This window comes from Pseudorca crassidens, chromosome 1 (genome assembly GCF_039906515.1).
Source record: "Pseudorca crassidens isolate mPseCra1 chromosome 1, mPseCra1.hap1, whole genome shotgun sequence".
In the NCBI taxonomy this organism is placed as follows: Eukaryota; Metazoa; Chordata; class Mammalia; order Artiodactyla; family Delphinidae; genus Pseudorca; species Pseudorca crassidens.
This window is the reverse complement of record NC_090296.1, coordinates 58,825,226-58,838,435: the sequence shown is the minus strand read 5'-3', so window position 1 is coordinate 58,838,435 and position 13,210 is coordinate 58,825,226. Positions and strand designations below refer to the sequence as shown.

The 13,210-nt window shown below is 35.8% G+C and overlaps 1 pseudogene; it reads left to right on the top strand.

Annotated features, from left to right (window-relative positions):
• The first annotated feature begins 2,886 nt into the window (after positions 1-2,886).
• LOC137212276 (proteasome activator complex subunit 3-like) lies at positions 2,887-12,998 on the top strand (annotated as a pseudogene).
• Positions 12,999-13,210: the final 212 nt, after the last annotated feature.

Here is a 13,210-nt window from a genome sequence, read left to right as displayed (position 1 = left end):
AATACAAAAAAAAGAGGTAATTGATTTTTTTGCAAAGCATGGGCATATTTTCCATCCATAGGGAACACACAGACAACTCCCAGAGATACCAATTCAAGAACAGAACCAGCAGCAGGTAGTGAGGATGTCAGCCAACAATGCTGAAACTAAAATTGACATGTCTAAAAAACCCCAAATATCAAGTAGAATCAAAAATGATATTATACATTGCATTTTACCCTCTGAAGTAAAAATATTTTTCTGACCTGAGCAATTTGCTGATAGAGCAAAGTATGTTTGAAGGAATTTTTTTGTTGGTATATATTTTTCATTACTTTTTTGATTAAGAGTTAGCTGCACGAACAGTTACTGAATACCCAGCATCTAAAGAGGGAAGCAGGGAACAGATGTTTAAAAATTTATTCTTATAATTCTCTATCATGAAAGATTTTGGTTACTTTTCTAGCATTAAAAAAAAAAAAGAATGTACCAAATGCCACTGAATGGCATTTTTAAATTGGTTAAAATGGTGAATTTTCACTCTAATGGTGAATATGTGTTTTGCCACAGTAAAAATAAGTTAGTTCATATGCCTTTAGTGAACACACGTTTTTCCCAAGTTCAATAAGGAAAAACTCACAAGTTATACCTATAGGCCTCTCTTAGGACTGAAATCTGCACTGTCGAAAACATTTCCACCAGTGGCCACATGTGAATATTAAGCAATTAATATGTGGCTACTGCAACTAGGCAAGTGAATTTTTAAATATTATTTATTTGTTTATTCATTTATTGTTATTATTGTTTGTTAATTGTCTGCTCTGGTACATATCTACCCTCTTAACTATGCAACTGGAATATGTAGTGGGTTGGTTAATGGAAAAAATCAGTTAGGGGCCTCCCTGGTGGCGCAGTGGTTGGGGGTCCACCTGCCGATGCAGGGGACACGGGTTCGTGCCCCGGTTTGGGAGGATCCCACATGCCGCGGAGCGGCTGGGCCCGTGAGCCATGGCCCCTGAGCCTGCGTGTCCGGAGCCTGTGTTCCGCAACGGGAGAGACCACAGCAGTGAGAGGCTCGCGTACCGCGAAAAAAAAAAAAATCAGTTAAAGAAGAGAATTATAAAAAATGAAGTATACAAGCACAATTTAATAATTTATTTAAACTTAAAACATAAACATATACTCGTCCATTTGTTGGTTGTTGGTTGTAGGAACTAGGCCTTTTCACCATAATGCACTTTCTACCACTACTAATTTCAGTTTCTTTAAAGTGAAGTGACAGGTTTTTGAACAAATCCAAGAGCAGGATCTTTAGAGATTTTTATCTTTTCCTCAGTTCTTCACTGTTTTCTCATCCATACCTAATTCCATTTTTAAAACTCAAGTGTTTCCAAAGCATTTCGCCTTTTTTCTCCTCTTGAACTATCAGTTAACCTAATTTTTAATGAATCACACAGCTACAATTAAAAGTGGCATGAACATTTTGGTGACACACCTGATTAACTCTTGGTGTGCCCACAACCCAGTGAGGAGATAAATGTGAGTCCAGCGACAGCACTAAATAGGAATAGGCCAGGTCCATAGGCATCAGTACTCTTCCGAGTGCTGGCAAAGAGATGGTTAAGTGGAGGCTGGCTAAGATAATTTCTATGTCCTAACAAGGAATGACAGGCATTGGCATTTGGACTCCAGAAGGTAGGAGGGAAGATTCTGAAGCAGGAATGCCTGGATGAGGCACTGCCATGGCCAGTAAAAGGGTACCATGATCAGAGAGTTTGTCCCAGCAAGGAGTGAAGGGGCACAGAAAACTTGTTTATTAAGCACTTCTCTTGTGCCCACCCCCTTACAGGCATTATTTCATAGAATCGTCACAGTGTCCCTCATTTTCAGATGAAGTCATTGAGCATATTCCCAAAACATGTAGCTCTGGAATTAGGAAACTATTCTGTCAAATGTCAAAACCAGTCTGTTCAACCAGTATTTGTTGAATGTGGCTATGCTCACCAAGTGATTCTGATGCAGAAGGTTCATGAAAACACAATGTCACCTTCACAAGGAACTACCGAGATGGCCAGCCAGAAAGGGAGGAAGCACTGCTGAGTAGGGAATGGCGTGGTTTGAGAGGGCTGGAGTGATTTGCTGGAGCCAGCTCATACCACCTTGCAAGAGCCAATTGTTAAATCAAAGAAATTTTATGAGTTGCTTCTTAAATACAGTCATTATTTACAAAAAAACTTATATAAACCTGCAATTAAATACATTATACAATGAACAAAGGCAATAAACACTCAAAATTCATCACTTCTTAATTATGTTAATTTTTCCACATAATTATCTTCTATGTTCTTAAGGTTATTTGTGTCTATTGCATCTGTATGCGGGAGATGCTATATGCATTAGTTATCTGGTGTTGCAAAACAAATTACAGTGGCAGCTCAATTATGAAACCTGTCTGATGGTTTCAGGTATAAATCGATTATTTCTTTTCATCAGAGTTTTTCACTAGTCAGCTTTTCCTCCCTACTAACTGCACCACAGATTGTAGTTCTTAAGGATTTGTTGCAATTGGCTTTTCTAGTTAGAGCACTGGAATTAGTAACAGAGTATTAAAAATGCATTAAACAGGACAGTAATTTTCATTTACCCTTTGCATATTTCCATCTTGCACAGTATGCAACAGTTGTGTTTCATAACAGAATTCTTACTGAGCAGATACAATAGCTACCAGGGAAGCAGGACTAAGAATTCACAGTTGAAATGACACTGTTGTAATAATGTTTACTGAGTTTTGTTGAAATAGGGAATAATTTGTCTTAGAACATGCAATGCATATTTTCCTTTGGGGGGAAGAAATTGAGGAGTGATTTTTATAGTATTTTTTTATTAGCATAGTTAGTAATCATTGAAATGGCTATGATTGTCAAAGTAGGCAAAGAAAAAAGTTAAATCAATTATCTGACTCCTTTCTACATAATGAGATCAAGACTGTATTCACATTGATTTACTCTCCAGGATTAACTACAAGCCCCAAAGCAGGTCTCTATGTATACCTGGATCGGAAAGCCACTTTCTCTTATAAGTGCAAGATAATTTCCTCATTAAAACTTCAAAAGAACAAGTTGTAGAATTATGTCTGGTCGAGAGATGTTTTTTCTCCTTGTGCACAAAATAATTTTCCATGTACTGTCAGAGGTTCAGTGATACTACAGTAACATGGAAATGATCAGGATTATTCCAGGGCTTTTCATTTTAGTCTTTCTTAAAAGAAAAAGTCTGCCAAATGTCAAGTACTGTTTCTGCTGCTAGGATGGCTTTGTAAAATTTTAACAAAATTATTTTCTCATAAATATAAACCCTGGACACACACAAACAAAAACTACCAGAGGGATTTGGAGAACAAAACAAAGTAGGCACATTTTGGATGGCAGTTGAATCTCGGGGGAGAGGTTTGGTGAGTGACTAATGGTGGCTAATGACCCAAGAGAGAAAAAGTCCATCATCTTTCTGGCCTGAAAAGAGTGAGAGAAAATTTTGGGGACTCCTTGGCCCATGCAGAGTGAGAGGGGTTACTGATCAAAAACAAACAACAAACAAAAACCCTAAACTATGGTAGTCCCAAATTCTGTATATTAACTTTACCTGTCTCTGGCTGACCACAAGCCAAGCATGTGCAGACAGACTCAAAACACTGAGTATAAAAGGATTAATGAGTTGCCCCTCCACCATCACCACCAATGTAAAACAGATTTTGCCTTGAAAACAGTTTGAATATAACCAGGTTAATGGCTTGCTTAAATAAAAATGTGGCAATCTTCACAAGAATATATCAGAATGCTGATTCTCCATTACATAATATTGACAATGTCAGTGTTACAACATAAAATCAATAGGCATACAAGAAAAAAAAATGACCCATTCTGAAGGAAAAATAATATCAACAGAGGCCAATGCAAGATGACTTGATGTTGAAATTATCAGAAAGCAGCTACTAAACTTACGCTTAATGAGGTAAAAAAAAAACACAATAAGGAATGAAAAGACAAATTTCAGTAGAGGAACACAAAAAATGAAAGAGAACTGAGTGCACATTTTAGAACTGAAAGTTATAATATTTAAATTTAAAAATATCTGGCTGGAAAAATGGAGATATACATGCTGAACAACCACTATGGTGACCACCACAAAATAACTGCAAAGTGACTTCTAAATTTAAAAAAAAATTCTAGAAAACTCAAAACATAGAAAGAGAAGAACAACAACAACAAAAAAAAAAAACAAAGGGGGAGAATGCAGAAACCAAAAATGTCATTTCACACCATCCAACATACATTCTACAGTTTTTACTTTACATTTTATCACTATTCTCATCCTCCACTGGAATGTAACTTATGTGAAAGCAGGGATCTTTTTCTGTTTTAATGTATTTATTTATACATTTTTAAACTAATTTCAATTTTAGATTCTCTGAATACCTGACACATATTAGCTTCTTAACAACTATTGGTTGGATAAATGAATAAATTCCAGATTTAATGTAATTTTTATCTATTAAGGTAGAACTAATAATCTAATGTGAGCCAAATATACCCATTTAAGATAATAAAGGAAAATCATTTATATTCTTCACCTGAGTGCTAAATTCAATTGCATGTTTTCTGAAGCTTCCTATTATTATAATCACATATTCTTAATTTTTGAATTGTAATATGATTTCTGGATAGTTGGCAGCTCAAGTTATCATTTTAAATCTTATTAAGAAAAGCCTGAGTAGAGATGAGTGACCCTCAGTGGAGTCTGGTAGAACTCAGATTAGCAAGGGTTCCAGATGCTTTATGCTGATACAAATGCTGTATGAATTTCCTAAGCTCATTCAGTTGAGCTACACAGTTCTTGAGGGACCCTTGTTATAATATTTTGACATTCTAACATGTGGTCCCAGAAGCAAAAATTCAATTGCAGGAGTATCTTAAGAAGTTGGGTAGGAGGGTTACTTGAAGTTGGTGATTTTGTGTGTATTCATAATTACTGGTTTTATTATTCTGACATTTGGAATTGATGCATATGTTTTACATTAAATAGTATAAGTATATAAAGTACTTTTCAAGGTATCTGTCACATTATTTGTCTTAAAATATAAGTAAATAGATAAATAGCACTAGATGAAGTTAAAACAGTGCTTTAATTACTTCAGACTAGCTTTATCTGTTTATGTGGACAAGCAAGCCTTAAGATTACCTCTGGGTTTGCTAAGGGTCTTGATTGGAGAGAGAGAGAGAAGACAGAGAGAGACAGACAGAGAGACACAGAGACAGAGACAGAGAGTTTGAGAAAGACAGAGACAGAGAGTTTGAGTGAAAATAGTTTCCAATATTTATTTCTACGTTCCAACAGATTACCACAGTGCAAGAACACATATGACTAAACTATTACAAGGTGTGCAGTCAAGCCACCAGCTGTAGCTTCTGTGTATCTGGAAAAATTAGAATAGATAGAGAATGAGAATGACCCAAGAGAAATGGATTATTCCTACAACCAATCATATATTAAGCAGTTCCCTGAAATGACTAGTTTTCACTTTTTAAAATAATTAATTTATTTATTTTGGGCTGTGTTGGGTCTTCGTTGCTGTGGGTGGGCTTTCTCTAGTTGCAGTGAGTGGGGGCTATTCTTCATTGCGGTGCGCAGGCTTCTCCTTGCGGTGGCCTCTCTTGCTGCGGAGCATGGGCTATAGGCGCGCGGGCTTCAGTAGTTGTGGCACATGGGCTTCAGTAGTTGTGGATCACGGGCTCTAGAGCTCAGGCTCAGTAGTTGTGGTGCACAGGCTTAGCTGCTCCACGGCATGTGGGATCTCCCCAGACCAGGGCTCGAGCCCATGTCCCCTGCACTGGCAGTCAGATTCTCTACCACTGTGCCACCAGGGAAGCCCTAGTTTTCACTTTTATGTAAGACAAATTTTAATAAGTTAAGAAATGGAGGAAACATCATGGGAGTTCAACCATCTCACTGGATCTTTACCAAAACCTTTGTGGGGGACCAGGGGACAAAAACAAAACAATAAAAGTCTATCACACATGGCCTACGTCTTAAGAAACTCAAATGAACATTTTTACATTAAAAAATAAGAGACAACCATTCATTTAGTAAAGAAACATTAACAAGGCCACTTGGGAAGTTTCATTACACAAGTCAGAAATCTTCCTTAAAAAAATAAACTACATTAGTAAGTTAGTTCTGAAAAACTTATTCATTAATTTAAACATGGGTCTGGTGGAAACTGCTCATCTCTCTCAAAAGTTCAACTGTATGCCTCACTTGGGTACCAAAGAACTCACTTTCAGGATTGATCATTGGCATGGCCACCATGTGCTGCCTGCTATGGGCACGATGCTCAGCAAGGCACTTCCACTGTTCTCCAAGGTGTCTCTGCAGGCTACTTGGGTTTCTGCAAAATCGGGTGGCTTGGTTACAATCACAGGAAGGCAGAAGGATATATCTTTTTTGTGACATTGCTTCAGAATCACATGGAATCATTTCTGCTGTACTTTCTTGGTTGAACTAGTTAGAAAATTCTGCCCAGTTTCAAGGGAAGAAGATATTATCAACCCCTAATGACTCAGTAGCAAATGGGACTGTTAAAATTAAAGTAATTGATTCATATTTAACCCATTTATAGAAAAATATCCTAAAAAACAATTTCAATATATGTTTTCACCAGTTGATTTTACAAGGTATTTTATACTGACTATTGAAAAATTAGAATATTTAGTTCTCTTGATTTTCTATATTTAATTCAAATGTTAAAAGTAATTTTATCTTTGAGAATAGCTCTCAATTTTCTTCTCTATTTCATAGTGTACTATGAAACCCTAATTCAATAACAATTTCTGTCAGCATTTTATGCTAAAACTAAATCCAGATTATTCAAGTATCCATTTGGTATGGTAAGTATTTAAAATTATACCAGATTCTTCTACCAGATAACATGCCTTGAGGCTTTCTTAACAGATTATAAATTCTGGAGCCAGCCTACTTGGGTTTAAATCCTTGCTCTACAATTTCCTGTCACCTTAGAAGCAACATTTTACCAGTCTCCTTCAGGTACTATCTATAAAATGGTGAGAGTGAAAATGGTACATCACTTATGATATTGGTCTGAGAATTAAATATTTTATCTAAATGTTTAGCATATGATCTGTCTTTTAAAAAGTATATATGTTACTTTTTTAATGATTTTTCTGCCCAGGACCGTTAGGACCATTTGTTCAGGTGATGCAAATGATTTTAGAGTTGGTCTTATCAAAAATAATTGTTAGCGATGTAAATACTAATTTTCTACAAAAATTAATTCTCTCAAAAGCAAATAAAAATGACATTTAAATTTTCCTTTTCTTAATGTTTGTTCTGTAACTTTCCTATATTAACTTGAAAGAGGAAAAGCATCACTTTATCCCATTATTTCTGCCTCAAGAGCACTGACTTTCAGAGTACAGAAAAAAGATAACTGATTGCAGATTTTCTAGCGATTCATTTTACTGATTCAGCACACTTATTTGATAATAAGCACATATTTATTTTCTGTTTGCAAATTTTATAGTGCAGTTCTCTAAGTACTCTACATGAGACATCTCAATATAATAAATGGCTTTTAAGCAAGCACATCAAAGCACAACTACTTTTTTCCTTGTATTTATTCATTTACTTATCCACTAGAGGGAAATAAAGCACCCGATACCTGTCCATGGTACATTTCAATGGTTGGGTTACTAGACCTTATCAAGGCTCTTTACTATCGCATTATTCTAGTAGCTATGTTCTTCTCTCAGACTCAGAGTAAAGCCAAGAGATAATATTCCTTCAATTACATGGTTTTCAGTATGCTGATAACTTCTAATCTCAGCTAGATTGCTGATAACTAAAAAAAGAAAAATTAAATCCAGGGCATAGATTCACTTTACAAATGTCCATTTTGGATAATGAGGGAGACATCTCATATACTGTACTTTGAAATAGTCTCAATTATTTTAAACTAGTTTTGTACGATTACTGATTTATATAAATTAGTCTAAAAAATATGAGAATAATAATTTCCAAGTATTTATAATTCTTTGTTAATTTATTTATTCTACACATCGTATTGTGTATAATGTTCAGATGACTCTGCTACCCGAATGCTGTGAGATAGGAGAAAAATAATATTAGCAAAATAATAACATAGTTTAGATAAAGGACCAAATTAGTAATAGCTTTTTTCCCTTACTTTTTTGTTTCTTAAAAGGAAAGATTGAAAAGAATTTAAAAGATTCAGTGCATACCAGATAAGTCAGGCCTTAAGAAATTACTGTGCTGTCCTCAGTAAAACAAGGTTGAAAAATGTCATGACAATGGGAATGATTAAATCTCTTTTTCAGTTTTAGATGTGTAAGTTTAGAGTAGCACACAATCAAACAAATGAAAACAATTGGCAAATAAATATACCACGCTGGAGTGTATTTTGTAAAATCTATATTCCTTTTATAATATATGTTTATTATTGAAATTTTGAATGACATTATCACTTTTCAAATGACAATATCACTTCCACTTTACCAAATAACTTGACTTTTTGAATGTTGTAAGAATAATAATTCCTAAATCAATTAGAGGTACTCAAACATGTTGCTATGCTAATAGCAAATGTACATTTTCCTTTAATAAGTACACATACACTTAGATTTGAAATGTATTAATTCACTGTGCTGCTTCTCTTATCTAATCCACCAGCCCACTAGTTTCAGCTCAAATATATGTGCCGCAAATGGTTTATCATTTGTATTTGGAGATATATGTTGTTGTCACTTTTGTGTTACAAATGATGTCTTTTATACGAAATTCTACCATCACATAATATTACAAATATGACTTAAAACTGTTAGCAAGGATTTAATTTTAATCGCTTTGTCCATATTGCTATTATCTCCCTGCAGAATTATTGTTACTACAGTTAACAGTATAAGAATATTATTTCCAGAATGCTTCTGCTCATAAGTGTCACTTTGTGTGCTGATTAAAATAATTGTTTTTATCAGATTTCTAATATTTTAATTTTTCATTGTGATGTTTCAAACATAGAAAAAACAGCAGAAACAAATATTACATATACCTATCAGTTCATTATTATGATTAAACACACATATTACCTGTAGATGATTTTATTTCTCTTTTAGAAAAAAAACTTGCAGACATAGACTCTAAGTCCACATACTATTCTTTTCCTCTTTCTCATTCCCCAGAGTTAATCAAATTCCTGAAACTGGTGAATATCATTTCCATATTTCTTACTATTCTTTTATTGTGTATGTTTAATATATAATATACACATGACATACAGAATTGCTTTACTTTGCTTTGCTTCTTGAAATGTTACAAAGAAATGGACCCAAGAAGCTATCTTATGTAGGATTTTACATATCAGTGTTGAAGAAGTGAAATTGGTCAGTACTATTCTGTCCATGTATTTCCCTTTTTGGTGTTAGTAAAATAAAACTACACTAAAAATATATATTTGAGGTTCAGGTTCTGGATAAGATGTATATACACACTACCTGTGTGTCCTAATGAATACTGAGAACCCTCATAAGCAAAAAGAACAGGCAGAATAGAACAGAAGATTAGAATCCAAAATACCATCAAAGCTGCAGTGAATCTAGTATTTTTTTCTCTTCTGATATCTCATGGTTTGAAACTTAAGCACCAGAATATGCCACTGGGGCACAAACAGAGAGAGCTCAAAGAGAAAGCCTCTAGTCTGGCTCAAGGAGTGTGAAAAGGAACCCATAACACTCAGAGAGAGTATATAATTTTATATCTTTTGTTTTCTTTCTTCCATTCCCCTTCGCTCTAGCCCTTAAGCAATCCCATTGTGACAGCAGCAGCTGGCAGCAATAAGCTCCTGCAGGAGCCAAAATTCTAATGGAGAGGAGCCTTCTTTTTCCTTCTATGGAACTGTATTTCCAAAAGAATGGGTGGAAATCCATTTTTTTCTTTGTTTGGTTGGTTGGTTGGTTTTTTTCTCTGATCCTTGTTTTGCTTGGCTCTGCATGCAGGAGCAGTTTTGGGAGTGCCCAGCAAGGCAGAGTATATAAAACACCAGATTTCTGAATAGAGTTCCAGAGAGGAGCCCAAAGAAACCAGGAAGTACAAGGGACATTGTGGAGAGGAAAGTGCTGAGGAAGGAGATACACTAAGCTCTTTATGACTTTCTGGGCTCATCCTCAAACTCCACATGTGTGCATCTGATCCCATTCAGTACACCAAATACTTTGAGAATTGAACAGAGAGACCATCACCCAGGTCTGGATATTGACTGGTGCACACATGGAACAGTTCCGAATAGTGCAAAAAGGGTTGGAATCAGAATTGACTTTAAAACAGTAGCCCATGGAAGGCTATCAACGTTCGCCACAGGATTTAATCAAGACCCAGAGTCTCATTGTATAACATTTAATATGTCTAAAGTAAAATTCAGAAATCCTTGGAATTTGAAGAACCAGGAAAATCTCATTTCATATGGAAAAAAAAAAATCAAGACACACCCATGATGAGATGACACATATATTTGAATTATTTGGCAAAGACTTGAAAGAAACTATTAATTTCACAAAGCTCCAGAAAACAATTTAAAACGTATTTGAAACCAAAAGGAAAATTTGTTTCAGCAAGGAAATATAAGGTACACATTACTTGGGGAAAAAAACACCTCACTATATACAGGGACTAATTGGCAGAATAGAGATAACAGAGGAAATAGTCAGTGAAATTGAAGATAAAGATACATTATCCAATCTGAACAACAGAGGGGAAAAAAAATAATGACAAGAACCTTATGTCATGTAACAAAATATTTATATTATTTGTGTCTTTGGAGTATCAGGAGAGGAGATAGAGCAAAGTGTGGAAAAAATTTTGAAAAAAATCACAGAAACTTCTCAAACTTGGTGCCAAGATATAAACTTACCAGTTGAAGAGCTTAGTGAATCCCAAATAGGGTAAATACAAAGGACTCCATGACCAGATACTACTGAAAATGAAAGATAAAGAAAAAAGTCTTTAAAAAATTCTTAGAGAAAACAAACAAACAGAAAACAAACAACAAAAAAAAACCACTGTCTATAGGGAACAATAATTTCAATGACTGCAGATTTCTCACTAGATACCATGGACTCCAGAAAGTAAGGGTACCACAGTGCTAAGTGCTGAAAGAAAAAAGCTTTAAAACCAAGTTTCAGTATTCAGGGCAAATATTATTTAAGGATAAATGTAAAATAAGAGCTTTCTCAGATGAAGCAAAACTAAAATAACTCATTGCAGCAGAACTGCTCTAAAAAAATTACTTAAAGGAATTTCTTCAAAAAGAGGATGTTATGGGTTGATGTGTCCCCCCCTCCCAAAAAAAGGTATATAGAAGCCCCCAGATTTCTTACAGAGAGAATCAAGTGAAAATGTGGTCATTGGGGTGGGCTGTAATCCAATGTGACTGCTGTCCTTACACAAAGAAGAATTTTGGACACAAAGACAAGGATAGAGGGAAGACAATGTGAAGACCCAGAGAGGCATGGAACAGATGTTTCCTTACAGACCTCAGAAGGAACAAACCCTACCAACAACTTGATCTTGGACATCTAGCAACTAGAACTGTGAAACAGTAAATTTCTGTTTTTGTAGGCCAACCACCAAGTTTATGGTACTTTGTTATGGCAGTCCTAGGAAACTAATACAAAGGGGAAATGATAACAGAAATTTGGAACATCAGAAATGAAGAAAAAAAGCAATTGTTTAAAAATGTTAGGAGTGACAGGGAGTATAATGACATTCTGAAATGATGGAAAATAGAGAATTTGTTGCCAGCACACCTGCCCTAAATGAATAGCTAAAGGAAGTTCTCTAAAAGAAGGAAACTTGGAACATCAGGAAGGAAGAAAGAACATGGAAATGGCAAATATGTGGGCAAATTCAGTTTCCTTCTCAAGTTTTATATTTGATGGCTGAAGTAAAAATTGGAACACTGATACATGTAAAGGGAGTAATTAAGATAATTATAGAGTGTGAGCAGGCAGCAGGCAGCAGGAGAGCAAGTGGGAGGAAGGAACTGAGGGTGGGACTCAGCAAGCTGTGTGTGAGCCAAGCGAGCGCAGCCACCTCCAGGGAGCACTGAGATTCCTCTAGTCCCTCTGACGCTACCCACCATTCAAAGGTTGATTCTTTCAGAGAGCAGATCACAATTGAGGCAGAAGACTTGGTGGAAAACATTTTCTCAAAGAAGTTGTTAGAACTTGACAGTTTTTTGAAAGGACCAATCCTAAACATATATAACCTAACTCAGATCCACTCAGACATGAGTCTGCTGGTCCCTGACTATTCTTCTCACCAATAGCCACAATGGACTGGAAGATCCCACTTCCAAGAAGCGAAGATTGGGTGAGTGTGGAGGCCTTCCAAGGAACCATGGTATTTGTGATGCCCAATGTGATGCTAAAAAGCAACCAAGAGTTAGTGGAGAGTTTTGAGACAGTGAAACATGAGATCTGGCCGCTGATCCTGAAATGAAGCACCATAAAAATGTGGGTACAACTCCTAATTCCTGTGTTAGAAGATGGGAACAACTTCGGGGTGTCCATTTAGGAGAAGACAATTGCAGAGCTAAGAATGTTGAGAGCTGCATCTCATCTGGATCAGATTTCTAGATATTATGTTACAAGAGCCAAATCGGTTTCCAAAATAGCTAAATATCCCCATGTGGAGGACTTTCTTGCACCCTGACAGGTATTGATGAGAAAGAACATAACAGCTTTTAGCTCATCATATCAGAGCTAAAGAATCAATATGTCATTCTACATGACGTGATCCTGAAAAATATCAAAAAGATCAAATGCAGAGACACTGTACAGAGGCCAAGGCCAGGGGACTCTGTGAGTCTGGCTCAAGACCCACATCACCTTAGTTTGCTACATGACTATGGTGATGGGGAAACTGGCTGGAAATAGTAATCACACTTCTCTGTGTTTTTAGTTAGAGTTTAATGAAACTGTCATGTAGTTCTGTGACAGACTTACCTCTTTTTTACAGGCCTTCTATTTCCTTCCCCAATACCTCATAATAAAATAAAATCAATAAACCTGTCCTAATTTCTGGAGAACTCCAGGTTTGTGTGCCCAATATGTTAGCACAAGAATACATATGCTTTCTCTCTTCCACT